Source organism: Athene cunicularia (genome assembly GCF_003259725.1).
Source record: "Athene cunicularia isolate RWA chromosome 3 unlocalized genomic scaffold, athCun1 chr3_part1, whole genome shotgun sequence".
NCBI lineage: Eukaryota > Metazoa > Chordata > Aves > Strigiformes > Strigidae > Athene > Athene cunicularia.
The window spans coordinates 60267420-60280373 of record NW_020799097.1 but is presented as its reverse complement, the minus strand read 5'-3'; the positions used below and the strand labels follow the sequence as shown (position 1 = coordinate 60280373).

Here is a 12954-nt window from a genome sequence, read left to right as displayed (position 1 = left end):
TGTAAAATTTACATTTATGTCTCATGACTTTAGTGTCTTCTCAGCTCATCACAGAGCATCTGTAGGTATCAGTCAGTCTGTTATGTCTAACCTTTAGCCCAATTTCTGAGTGCATTGCTGAGCAGAAAAGAAAGAAAAGGTCAGTAAAACTCAGCAGACTACCAAGTACCAACAGATAGAGTATGGGTTACTTTTTTTTTCCTTTTAACTACTTTAACTACCGCAAAATTACCAGCTCTGTGTAAGAAAAGCAGGATGAAGAAATGGTGAGAGGGAGATAAATAGAAAATGTACTTACAGGTTGAGCAGCAGGAAGCTGCCAGCAGTCCATCATAAAGTTTTCAGTTCAGAGGGTAAGGGAAAGAGTGAAATACAATGTCACCAATTAATTATTTTTTTCAGTAGAAGGCTAGCAATGTGTTACCAAATTACTTGAAATAAATTTATCTAGACAGCTAAAGCAACAAGGAAAAACAAAATGAAAATTATCCATGCACAATCAAATGTATTCACTAAAATTCATAGAAAATACATGAGTATGTTTTAGCAAATGTTTTATGATTCCTCTTTCCTCACAGTTGTGTTTAAAGGTCAGTGTTCAATGCTTGTTCCTCCTGGTGGAAAGACAGCAGCAACACTAATGTAAGTGTGGAGTAAGAGGCAACGGGCATTAAAACACAACAGACATTATGGCACAGCTGGGACTATCCAGATTAGTGCAGTTAACACCAACCTGAGTCTGTCCAAAGTATAATCAGTCTCTGGTTTGTGAGATACTCTGCTAACGGGTCAGTTCTGAAGACAGGTACTAACGTAGCTCTTTCACTTCCTTGTGGAAGCCTTGAGGGCTTTGATTCTGCAGAAAATGCACTTCCTAGAAAACCATGGGTAAAATAAATGGGTTGGACAGCTCCATCAGTATACATATCCTAATGAGCTCAAGTTCATTATGGGACTAAAATGTGAATAAAGTAATTAGTACTTGTTCAAGGCCATAGAAGTACTGCAGCAATGCCACAGTAAGCCAGATACAGGAGAAAGTAAAAGGACAACTGTTATTTTTAGCAGAAATGTGCCCAAGAATTAGCAGAGCAAATATTAGAAGAAAAAAATTCTGTACAACATGAACTGAGCTTGACATCTGAAATAGTGGCTGACAGACCTGAAAACATTGACGACCACCCAGAGTGAAAAAAGAGGCAGAGGAGCCTGCAGAGAGATGAACCAGATCATGCAAGTATGTGCAAACAGCCTGGAACATCAGAGATAGAATGTAATTTAACCAAGGCAAATGCCAAAGAAATGAAGATAACAAATGAGAACACACTAGGAGGCAAGGAAAAATCAAATCAACAAAGAAACCTACGCAAGCAATGAAAAAGCATGACATATGAAAATTAAACCAAAAGGGAAGGTAAAAGAAGAATCTGGTTATGAGAACTGTTTGATTTGTAGGAAATGTGTAGGGTCTGTGGGAGTTAACTAGTCAGATACACTTGCAGCTGCTGGCAGATTTAGAAGCTGATCACATCCTCCAGGTTCAGCTGGAGGATAAGATTTTACAGAACAAGAACCTCCTTTGCCTTTCACATCACACTTGCTTTTCCTCTACAGAAAGGATCGACCATCACCTGCCCAGAGGCTGAAATGACCACTTCACAGGTGTTTCATTTAGGCTTCTTTACTCTTCAGTTTCTTTATCCTAGAACATTGCTAAGACACTAATATGAAACAAGAAAACTTGCTACAGAAGTCATGGACTACTCTAATGCTGATTCAGTATAGCCAATGAACACAGCCACCACTGGACAGAGGATTACACAATACTCTGGGTGGTTCATAAGCACCTAAACCTCACTTATGCCAGCTGGCTCCCTTGGAAATATGCCTGCGTTGCCCTGGCACATGCATGCAGCTTCTCACGCTGCCTTGATATCCCAGGGTGTGTTCTAAGTGAGGCACATCCCAACTGACAGCGTTCCCAATTCCAGCCAACTCTGATGCTTCTGCCTTTCAAATAGCTGTGAATTTGAGAAAAGATTTAACACAAGCCTTCTGCAATTTTTCACAGCTGAGTTGCTGAGTGGGTGAAAGAATGGGTCTGAAGAGAGGGCACTTGCAACATCCCTGCTGTAGCCCTCAAAAGCTAAATTCAGAAGAGAAAGATCCGAAAATAAGATGCCTACTACATAATTAGAAATTTCTGAACTATCAGAAAATAGGATAGGTTATGTTGTTATTTTTGCTGTTGTTGTTCTTGTTGGCAAATCTCTATTTGTCAGAAGGTTTTATTCAGGATCTCTGAAGGACTTCTGGTGAGCTGCAGACTGCAACCATGAACATTGCCAGCATTTCAGACTGGCTGAAAGCTGCATTTACATTTTTCACTTGGACAGTCCACCTCCATACAGTTCCAAGTCACATTTTACAAGCCATGGAAAGATGCTTGTATAGTAGACCTCTATTATGTGCTTACTAATACCATGTGGCAGACTTTCTGTGCCACTTATACAGAAGGAGCCTTCCATATACCTCGGAATAGTCAGTGACAATACTGAAACTGATGGTTTCCTAAGGGCTGTTACTACATGTCTTTGCCGTAACAGGAGCACAACATTCAGCTCATTGCTGCCATGCATGCTGAAAGCAGGGACGACGTATTAGGATCTTAGTGCTCGATATTTGTCTGCTTTATTTAAGCTGATTTAAATCTGCAAACAGAAACCCAGCTGTGCACTCTTCCTAACTTTGCAGTTCATAATCCATATGCAGATCCACAAGTCTAGACTGAAAACTCCACATCTGAGAAGCAAAAAAATGACCCATTTTACAGGAAGCTTGTGTGTGCACATTATATGGAGCCAGGGCAGAACTTCAGCGGATTGTGAAACAAGAAAAACCCAGATGAGTCAGCCTGCTTTGGGACCAGCGGGACAGATTCCTAAATAATCCCTAAATTAGCCTGGAAGGAATTATTGCTTCTCCAGCTCATAGGTCTTAACAAACAAGACTCCCTTGCATGCAGTCTACATGCAGAACCTTTCTTCATAAAATATTCTCACACTAAAATCATTACAGAAATGTCTGTAAAGAGTGCTAGTGTTAATGGTATCATCATCCCCTGGTGCCATAAATATCATGCCATGCGATCTTGCTCACAGACGATCAGCATATGTAATGAGATTGTAATTTTCTTTCCATCTGAGGCAAGATATAGATCATGCAATACTTAAAGCAGGACCATGGTGTCACCTTAACTGCTTTAAGAACTTCTGGGACATTCATGTCACTCCAAAAGCCTCCTGTGAGCTCAGAGGTGGCCAAAAGTTGAGGTACAAACGTGACATCTTTTCCTAGCTTGGAAACTCGCAATCCATGCACAATGCAGCACCCTACTCCTCCCCTGCTTTATTCTACTGTTGTTATACTCATGAATAAGCACAGTGACACCTGTCCTTGGTAGCTGTCATACAGTCCTAATTGCATTACACTACCATGTAGTACTTGTTTCGAAAAAGCATTGCTGAAGAACATTGATGAAGTGCAGTACAGCCAACAGAGTATTTCTATGAAACCTTCAATTTTCCAGCAACTCCTGATTATGTTCTGATTTGAGCTGTGTGACCCAGATGAGCAGCACTAACACTGATTTTTGAATTTAAATACAGACACTCTGGCTTGGAGAGCTGTGACATGCTGAAATTCAATTGAATTGGGCTTGCCCTGGCCTCCTCCTAACAAACACTTTGCTGATTAATCCAATCCTCTTCCGAACTTATGTAGTTCAGGCTACATTATCTGTTCCCATTCCTCCACAATGAATGCTGTCTACCATTTGCATACCTGATTCAGCACTGATTAACCATAAGCCCCACATCAGCTTCTCTGTACTTTGTTGAAACAGTTATCACAGAAACATACTGCTTTAAAAAGAACAGGGGTGTTAAGAAAAAGACAAAGTGCACATAGGACCTCAACATGTGTTTTAGGGAGAGATTTACAGATTTAGATTTGTATAGGCTGCAACAAGCATATATTCTTCAGAACATCTTTATTCATCTATGTCTTTATTCCTATCCTTTCCTCTTGACAGAACATGTGGTTGTACTATAGGTCAGTTTTTAAGAACTTTTATTTCACCAAGAACTTAAGTACATTACATCCACGCAGTGTCAACTCTCGAAGACTGATGTTAGCCATGGAATACTAACGAATACTTGTTTACACTACTGGCATATGGAAGGGGTAAGTAAGAGATGACGCTCCAAGCTAAGCAGTCCAAACCCATGTTTCTTACCTATCAAATCATAACCAGACTCCAGCATACCAGAACCTACTCTTAGTCAATATCATAATAAGGTCATGTTCCAGGATGTCCAAATATAGCCATAAAAATTATGTCATCAAGAGATTATCACCAGTAGAATTTAAAACACTTAAAAAATTTTAATATTCATTTCCTCTTCATGGAACAACTAAAGCATAAAAAAGCTTAGGGTAAAACTGTAAAGAGTGATTCAGAACCTCTTTCAGAAGTTACCTGGGAATCTTAATTCAGAATAGAAATTAAGTTTCCAAATTACTCAGAAGTTGTTGACACTTTTACCCTTAGGGTCTGAACCTGCAATTACAGAAAGGTTCACCTTTAAGCATCTGAACTTCCCAGTTTCCATCTGTTAACTGGGCCATGGCTCTTTTGCTCTGACCTTAGAACACATACTTCAAATTCCTATTTACTAATCACCAAGTAATTGTTATAACTGTTTCCCTAGACAGCTTTTCCTTCCTCATTTCTGCCTTATTCTCCACATACATTACCTTTATAAAGAACTGGGTTTTAAGACTTTCAGGAAAGGTTTCAACAGATGACTTCACATCTTGACTTTTGTAGCTCTGTAGGGATTTACTGTCTAGCAGTCTTTGCTAATGGGAAAAGGAAGAAAACCAGTTCAAACAAGAATACACAGGCCATATTGTTCACTTCCCTAATGTGTTTGTTTAATGGGTGATGTCTGTCATTATTTTGGGACAAAATATCTGTATTTTCCACTCTTTATTTCAGTAGTCCAGTCTGCTTGGGGTTTTGAGTTGTACATAAAAAGCAGATTTAAATTACATTAAATGACACCCAAATTAAGTAATTCCTGCTTTAAATTACAGTAGGCTTTATATAGCAGTAAAATATAGGATGTGTGTTTGTGTGTATAAAATAACTGTTAATTCAGAAGGCATTAGCAAAGATACTATGAAGGATTTACCAGTCTTTTGCCGAAAGGACCTAATTATGAAGTCTTTCAATTTTGCTTTTTTAATGTGTTTCCTTGTAGTTCACAGCCCACCTGTGAACTTCTGAAGGACTCTCCTGTAGAAAATTATAGGGGAGGAGAAGAAAGAATAATATATCTTAAAGGTACAGAGAAAACATTATTTATTATAAAATATTACTATGACATATGGGCAACAGCAATATTTTTTTCTAAAGCTGTCAGTTTAGTATTTAAGCTGAGGACTTAGCAGGAATATTATTAACATACTTAGTAACAAAAATGCTGAAATATATGTAAATTCAAAATTGTTCATCTTTCTATTGTTGCACTGTGAGAGACGACTTGTAAAAACAAAAAACAGGCCTGCGAGAAACAAGGACTGAGAAAAACAGCCTGAGAGATCAAAGTTAGCAGGGGGAGTGGAGGCCCTCCGAGCTAAGGAATGTCTCAAACACTGGCAAGATAAAACTATAGTCAGGGGGTGGATGGTGGGCAGGTTGAAGCTGGTAAGGCTGCCCGAATAACACAGGATGCAGCTGAGGGGGGGAGCTCTGTGGAGGAGACAGGACTATTCTGCTCTGGTGCACCTGGTCAAATTTCAAGGGCCACCTGTCCAGTGAATGCCCTTTGCTTCATTATCCACAAAATTCATATTAAAGTTAGCACCCCTCAATATGCTAACACAGACTGACAAGATCATGCTAGTTACACCATCCCATGAAACACTTACCCCTCCCCATACATGGGATACACAGGTATGTGGGTCAACCTAGGGGACAGACCCAAGGAAAATGTGTATAAATCGAGGGGGAGGGGGACCCGGAGAGTGAAGTGAAGCAAAGACAATGAATGCCTCCTGGAACCCTTGCTGGCGGCACTGACGCAGAAACCCAGACCGGTGATCTCTATTCTTTCTACCTCCCTCCTCTCCTTTTTTCCGTTTTCCTTCACTACCATTAAGAAATGCAAGGCATACTGTATTGCTTGCCACAACTCATTATATACTTAGCCAACTATCGCCTGTCCAATTAGTACATTGTGGGAAGTTAATAAATGTTTGGACTTTGAGACTTGTTTTACCGTTGTCCGCTCTGTTGGGGATTTACAAATCTGAGTCACTTGTCTCCCTCGTCTGAGTGGGAGGTGACATGCACAAATGACTATACAAGGGCTACATTACTGAATATATCACACATTCAAAATTGATTGGTTTACACAAACAGAAGAGTAAACATATTAACAGAACAAATTATATAAAGCTTTATTTTTCCCTGTACAGTCTGCCTTGCTGCAACATTAAAGCCGGCCCCTAGACACAGTCTTCATCATAGGGACCTCTTCATATTTTACATTTAATATTCAACTGCTCAGTAAACATTGTGTTCTTTATCTACAAAACATTAAAAAGAAACCTATGCTTTGTACCATGTCGACTAGAGGACTTTAACATTCAGATTAACTTCTATAAATATAAACTCTTGTTAATTAGGTGAAAATGTGCCTTCAATTGCTTTTTAAATACTCTCTTCAATGCTGCTCTTAAAGTCAAACTAAAATCTAGGAAGAAAACAAATAGTTTTTACCAATGGCAAAGACAGCGGCCAGATATTTTTTTTAAAAGTACGAGACTGGAAAAGATGTCTGGTTTGTTACTTTACAATCAAAACCCCTTTATAATCTCTTTCAATAAATCTATAGCACCCATTTTAAAAGTATTTGTTCCACCCTTCCATTGGGATCGCTTTATCCCAATGTTTAGAAATATTCTTCTCACTTACAGCTCCATTTTATTCTTGGGTTATGATCATGTTATGCTTACTTACTTTTGTGCCACATATTCTGAGACAGTTGAAAACAACTATATTTTTTGAGTTAGCTGCACCTCTGCTGTTGAAACAACCCATTGCTATTTTTCTCTCTAATGAAATAATTTGTTATGGTACCCTTCAGAATTCCCAGTAGTATTAAGCAGGACAGATTCATCACTTCCTACATTCTCAGAGAACTTGTTTGATCCAGCAATACGTTAAAATGTCTGCTAAACTTTAAGGATATGAATATTGAAGCTGACCTTCACAGCATTACAGGCGTACTTCACTTTTTTTTAAGCTAAAATGCTCTGGGCATTAATAGCTTGAAGCAATTATGCTCCACAAGTTGTGGACTGAGGCCAAGGGAGCAGGAGATCAGGATCTGAAGTAGCCAGATGTAGTGCATCAAGAAAGGATAACTTAGGGTAAAACATTTTGCTGTTCATTTTTAACACAGTAATACTTATTTCTTTAAGATCTTACCTATTAACACTAACAATATGTACCATATTCACTGATGATGCATATGATGCAGTAGAAATCAGAAAAAAAGTACTCTACCTGATATCAGTGATTGAGGGTTTCCTTATGTAAAATAGCTAAAATGTTTCAAACCAAGCTATTTTCAAGCTTAAATCTATTACGATAAATAAATGTAAAAATATTTGCAAAACATCATCATATGTTGCAGACTGAAAAATGCCCTATTCTACAGTACAGACCTGAAGTATTATACTCCATGTGCTCCCTCATGCAATAGAAAGCAAATATTCAAGTATCATGCTATGTCTTCCTTTTCCTGCTTTCCCAGATTCTGAACCTAGGCTTTCCTCTTCCTAAAATAATCACAGTAATGGGATCAAGAGGTGGGCTGCAACCTTTGGTGCCATCAACCACTGTGAGGAAACACGGAAACTGAACTGAAGTTCCATCAAACAAATGCAGGATCAAACACTCAGTGTTGCACGGTGGTGGATGCTTCCCAGATGCACGAACTGGGGTTAGGTCCTAACACCTTCCTGTTCCTGCAGTTCTTTCCTGACCTGTAATCCTGCTGAAGTTTTTTATGTAAAAGATTTACACGGAGATGCTGAAAATCTTGCATAAGTAAGTGCTGCTGGATTAAGGTGGTACTTTTAAATGGGACTGTAGGCTTTAAGACTTCTGCGGGTTTGGCACTGTTACTGTCTTTTGACTTACTAGCTGTTTCAGAAGAATCTGAAGTTTATGTTTTTACTGATAAGTGACTTTAATCCATATAAAAGGCATTTATGCAAATCCCTGTTATCGATCCTGCAACATACAGTTGAAGAAGGGCTACATTTTTCATACTTTTTTTCCCCTTTGCTTGATTCTGGGTTGTTTGAGGGTTTATTAATTTTTTTTCCCCTGCTGCTCTGTGGTTTCCTCATTGTCACCTCAAGTGATTTTCTTGAACTATTCAAAACTAATATGTTTGACAGCTATGAAAAAAATAATAAAAAAATTTAAAACTCCTGTCTTCAGCAAATGCTAAAGGACTTGGAAGTCTTTCTAACCATAAATGGCTGATTTAGTGACATTCCTTAGAGAACATGCAACATTTTATATTCGAGATTATCAGTTATTAATAACATGATGAAAGCATATATATCAACTGTATAAAAAACCCTCCTAAAATCTGGCTTCAAACAATGATCCAGTTATAACAGTAGTAACTACCCAACTTTACTATACTGCAGAGAGAATTTTGACTGTTTTCCTAAACTTTATTTGTAAAAACCATTCTGATGAGTCGTGGCAGGGGAACATCTTACCTGGTATCTTCCCTGTCTAGTAACACACGTAAGAAGCCCTGTTGCCAGTTGCAAGGTGTACCAACCACAGAAAACAAATTTCTCCCTTATTACATTTATTATAACAAAAAGATACTTTGTTTTAATTTTCATTATTATTGCCAAAATACTGTCAGGAAATATTTAATCTTTTGAAGATTACAAACCGTTTGATTTCAAATATGAAATGCGAAGTCTTGTTTCCTTTGGACTGTTTTTTCATTTGTGGAATGCAGTCCAATTCTCACATAAGTGAAGAAGAAACACCCTCATTTATTTTACTCATTGATTTCTACACATTCACCTTGTCTTCCATTATATGTCCCTTACCTGAGGTTGAACCCGTTCAGTCTAGTTTCTTTAAGGAATTTTGACCGAGAACAGTTGTTATAAAAATTATCCCACTGCCACTCTAACATTCCTGTCTGTCATGGTCTTCTATAGCCTCCTCATCATGTTCCACTCCCAGCTGGTATCCATAAGCATGAATAGAGAGTAGCTAAAGATATACATGTCAAAGTGTAAACTCTATGGGGCAGACATGCTGAACATGATTCCTTGTTGTCTTCCAAACTGTTCACACCCATGCACAGGACATTGTGTACATCACTACCACTTGAATGTGGCAGTGCATCCCTTCCCACTTGGCAAACACTCGAATTATTAAATTTTGAATAATTTTTAATCAACAGGCGATTTTAAAGTATTTTCTGGTGCTAGAAACATTCCAGAAATTAAAACATATGCTCAGTATAAAGTTTGCTTTGACACTAGTGAATGAAATCCTTTGACAATATATACAGCAAAACTTTTGTTTCAGTTCTAATCACTGGACAAAAGTGGCCTTACTGAAACATCCTGATGGACACTCACAAAATTATGAGATCGGATTTTGTACTATAGTCCTCAGGGGAACATTATTAAAACAAACAAACTTGCAGCCAGTGAGATTTAGACAGACTGTTTGTATTAAGCATAAACACAGATGTTTTCTTGAGTTACTGCCTGAATCCAGGCACCCCAGATTAACAGAAATTAAATTCTCCTATCATCATACACAAAATACAGATAAAGAACCTACTGTGTATTCCCATAAACCAAGTATCATATACTTGAGAGTATCTGTTGCATAACAGTGAATTCAATTATTTTGTTTCAACAATGAATTTAATTATTTTGTTTATCTGTGAACATTTATGCAAAGATGTGTATCTCTGCATTTGCATCTTGACATGACTAATGAAAGTACAGCGTTTTCTCTGCCACTAATCCATTTTCACTTAACAGGGCAATGACTGATTAATTTCATTTTCTGGTGTGGAGGACATCCTGTAACAGTCAATGTTGCTTCAGAACCTTTGAACTTAATTATCTCCAAATAGAAGGCAGAGTTACGGAGACATTTTTTCTCTCTTTTTCTCTTTCTTTATCTCTGAAATTACCTGCTGTATATCAGCAGATTTTTTTAAAGATTTATGGTTAAGCAAATGCTACTCTTATGGGTGCCCAATTCACAACAAGAACTTTGCATTAGTAAAGCAAGTAAAACTTGATCTGGAAATGTCTGTTAGGATTATGCTTAGTATAATTTATTTAAACCAAATTAGAAAAAAATTCATCTACCATTAGAGGCCTAGTCCTACTTTTCTAAGTGCGTATGAAATCAAGCTTGGCTTTTATGGAAGTTTTGAATGTGCAAGGAATACAAAATTATATTAAAGCGTATTAAGTTGCACCTCTAACACAAAATAGGATTATGAATACCAAATATCTACACTGAGGTCACATCTACACTGTGGTCATAAGATCTCTCGAATTTTGAGAACACAAGCTTACAAACATGCCCTCTCAATGTAGAACAAAGGTATTTTAGTACAATTTCTAATAATTTTAAACAGCTTTCAAAGACTTCTCACATTGTTGCCAAAGAGTTTATCCATTCCACATTTGCAGAACAGAATCTTGAATTCTGAGACATTATTGAAAAATTATAAATCAGGTATGATTGCTGAGTCACAGGAAACAAGATGGCTGTGACACTACTGGGTGAAATCCTAATTCTTAACATCAGTTGCAAAATTTGCCTGGACTTAAACAAGGATAGGCCTCCACTTGTGAATTAGTTTGTTTTGTGGATGTTCTGAAGCATTCGTTTCACAGACATTATCATAATTTTGAAGCTACACAAATGTGGGTAACACCACACAGGAAATGAAAAGATGTAGCAAGCAGGAATTGAATTTTTCCAATAGCGCTAGTTTCTCAAAAACAAAAGACAATTATTTCTATAGGACAGACAGTAACGCATGCGTCATATCAGCATTCTGAATTTTCAGTTGCCTGTAAGCTGGGAAATCTTAGGCCCAGAACCGCTGCAGTGATCCTAAAAATTGAATGATATGGAAAATTGTTTGGACACGAACATAAATAGCTTTTAGCTTTCTTAGCAAAATTTTAACGAAGCAAAACTAGTTCTGGATCAAATAACAGGTTTTTTTCTGTGTATCATTACCAGCCTAAAAATACTTATTTTGACTAAAAACATCCTTTTGAGAGGAAAAAATAGGTTTTACTTTTAAAACACTCAAAAAATATTTTGGCTGCTTTGTTTTTTAATTGTTATTATTTTAAGCCAAAACCACCTGCTGTGGTATGGATGTAGTATGCCCATATAGGGTTTGGTTTTTCTAATCTATACTGCATTTCAGGCAAGCATTTAATTAGCAAAAATGCTGTTGTGATATACATGTAGTGTACCCTCAATTTTATCTCCATCCTATTTCAGAGTTTTGACCATAATTAAATTTAAAAAAAAAAGATGATAAAAGAAACTTTACAGCAGCTCTTTTATATTATTGTCAACACTGAGTCGGAGTGAAATGTTTCACACGTAAAAGTGATTTTTTTTTTACCAAAATATTGCATGTACAGAATGAGTCATATTATAAATCACACAACTTCTGTCAAAAGAAAGAAACACTTCACATAGAACTGACATTCATCTGCTTAAAAAAATTATCTGTTTTTATGAAATCTGATTTTCATCTCCACAAATCATGATGTACATTAAGAAACCTCTATACAATACACACAATATTTTCATATTCATACACTACTAGCTGTCACAGACTGCTGCCAGGCTTGCCCCTTGAGGTTTTACAAATTCTTGTCTTTGCTATGGAACATCCTACAAGCTTGCCAAGAGCTGAAAAGCTGCTGCCCAAATACAGTAGATTTATTAGAAGAGTTGAAGATGTTTATGGCAATGACCAGTTATTTTTCCTTAATGTATCCCATTGTTCTCTCACTAAAAACTACTCTTTGTTGCCAAAAGTTTTACATATTCCTGTTTGCTGGGTTTTGTGAAGAATGGACTTTTCAACAGTAGCTGCAGAGCTACTTTAAATCAGGAAGCTCCACCAAACTAGTATTCTCTAAGGGTGATTGACTTTCTGTACTTCATTTTCACTTGTTTTTTTTTGTCAGACAATGTAATACTTATTCTAGACAGAAGCTTAATCAGGAAAACTTTCTTGTAGGATATTAACCATATTTGTGGCAGCCCTGCTACATCTTCCTCTCTGCCAGACAAAACACTGCATGTATCCACATAAGTTCCAATCGCTGCCTGGGGACTTTGGAGCAGCATTCATCTATCATTCATTAAAGTGTCCCCCTTGTTCCCTTTTTTGGGCTCCCAGCCTGGTATCATACATGGGAAGATAAGCAGAGAAGTTGAACAGATGGTAGCAACAGATGCCATCTCTCGACACAGGTGAAAGGCCGTGGTTAAATCTGCGATGCCACAATTCCCATCTTTGCCTCAGCACTCCCCACCTCATGGATTGTCACAAATACCCTTTGGCACTGGCAGTAATCCTCTGTACCCATCCCAGCTGTAAACGCTAACTTCCATGCAGTCCCATTTCCCAGCTTTGATACTGGTTACAATATTCAGCTTCATGATTAACTTTGACATTAAAATTACTTCTGTTCAATTTGAATAAAAATCATGTGTGTAACTGCATATAGGTGCATGGGATAAACATTAACACATAAAAT

The 12954-nt window shown here is 37.5% G+C and overlaps 1 protein-coding gene across 2 annotated transcripts in view; it reads right to left on the bottom strand.

Annotated features, from left to right (window-relative positions):
• The window catches only part of TMEM200A (transmembrane protein 200A), a 58838-nt gene that overhangs the window by 19240 nt on the left and 26644 nt on the right, over positions 1-12954 (bottom strand). The window contains exon 2 of one of the 2 annotated variants that reach the window (XM_026845905.1): positions 299-316. The exons of the other annotated variant lie outside the window; for it this stretch is intronic. The gene's annotated coding sequence lies outside the window, so the exon portion shown is untranslated. The remainder of the gene's footprint in view (positions 1-298; positions 317-12954) is intronic. 2 annotated transcript variants of the gene reach the window in all.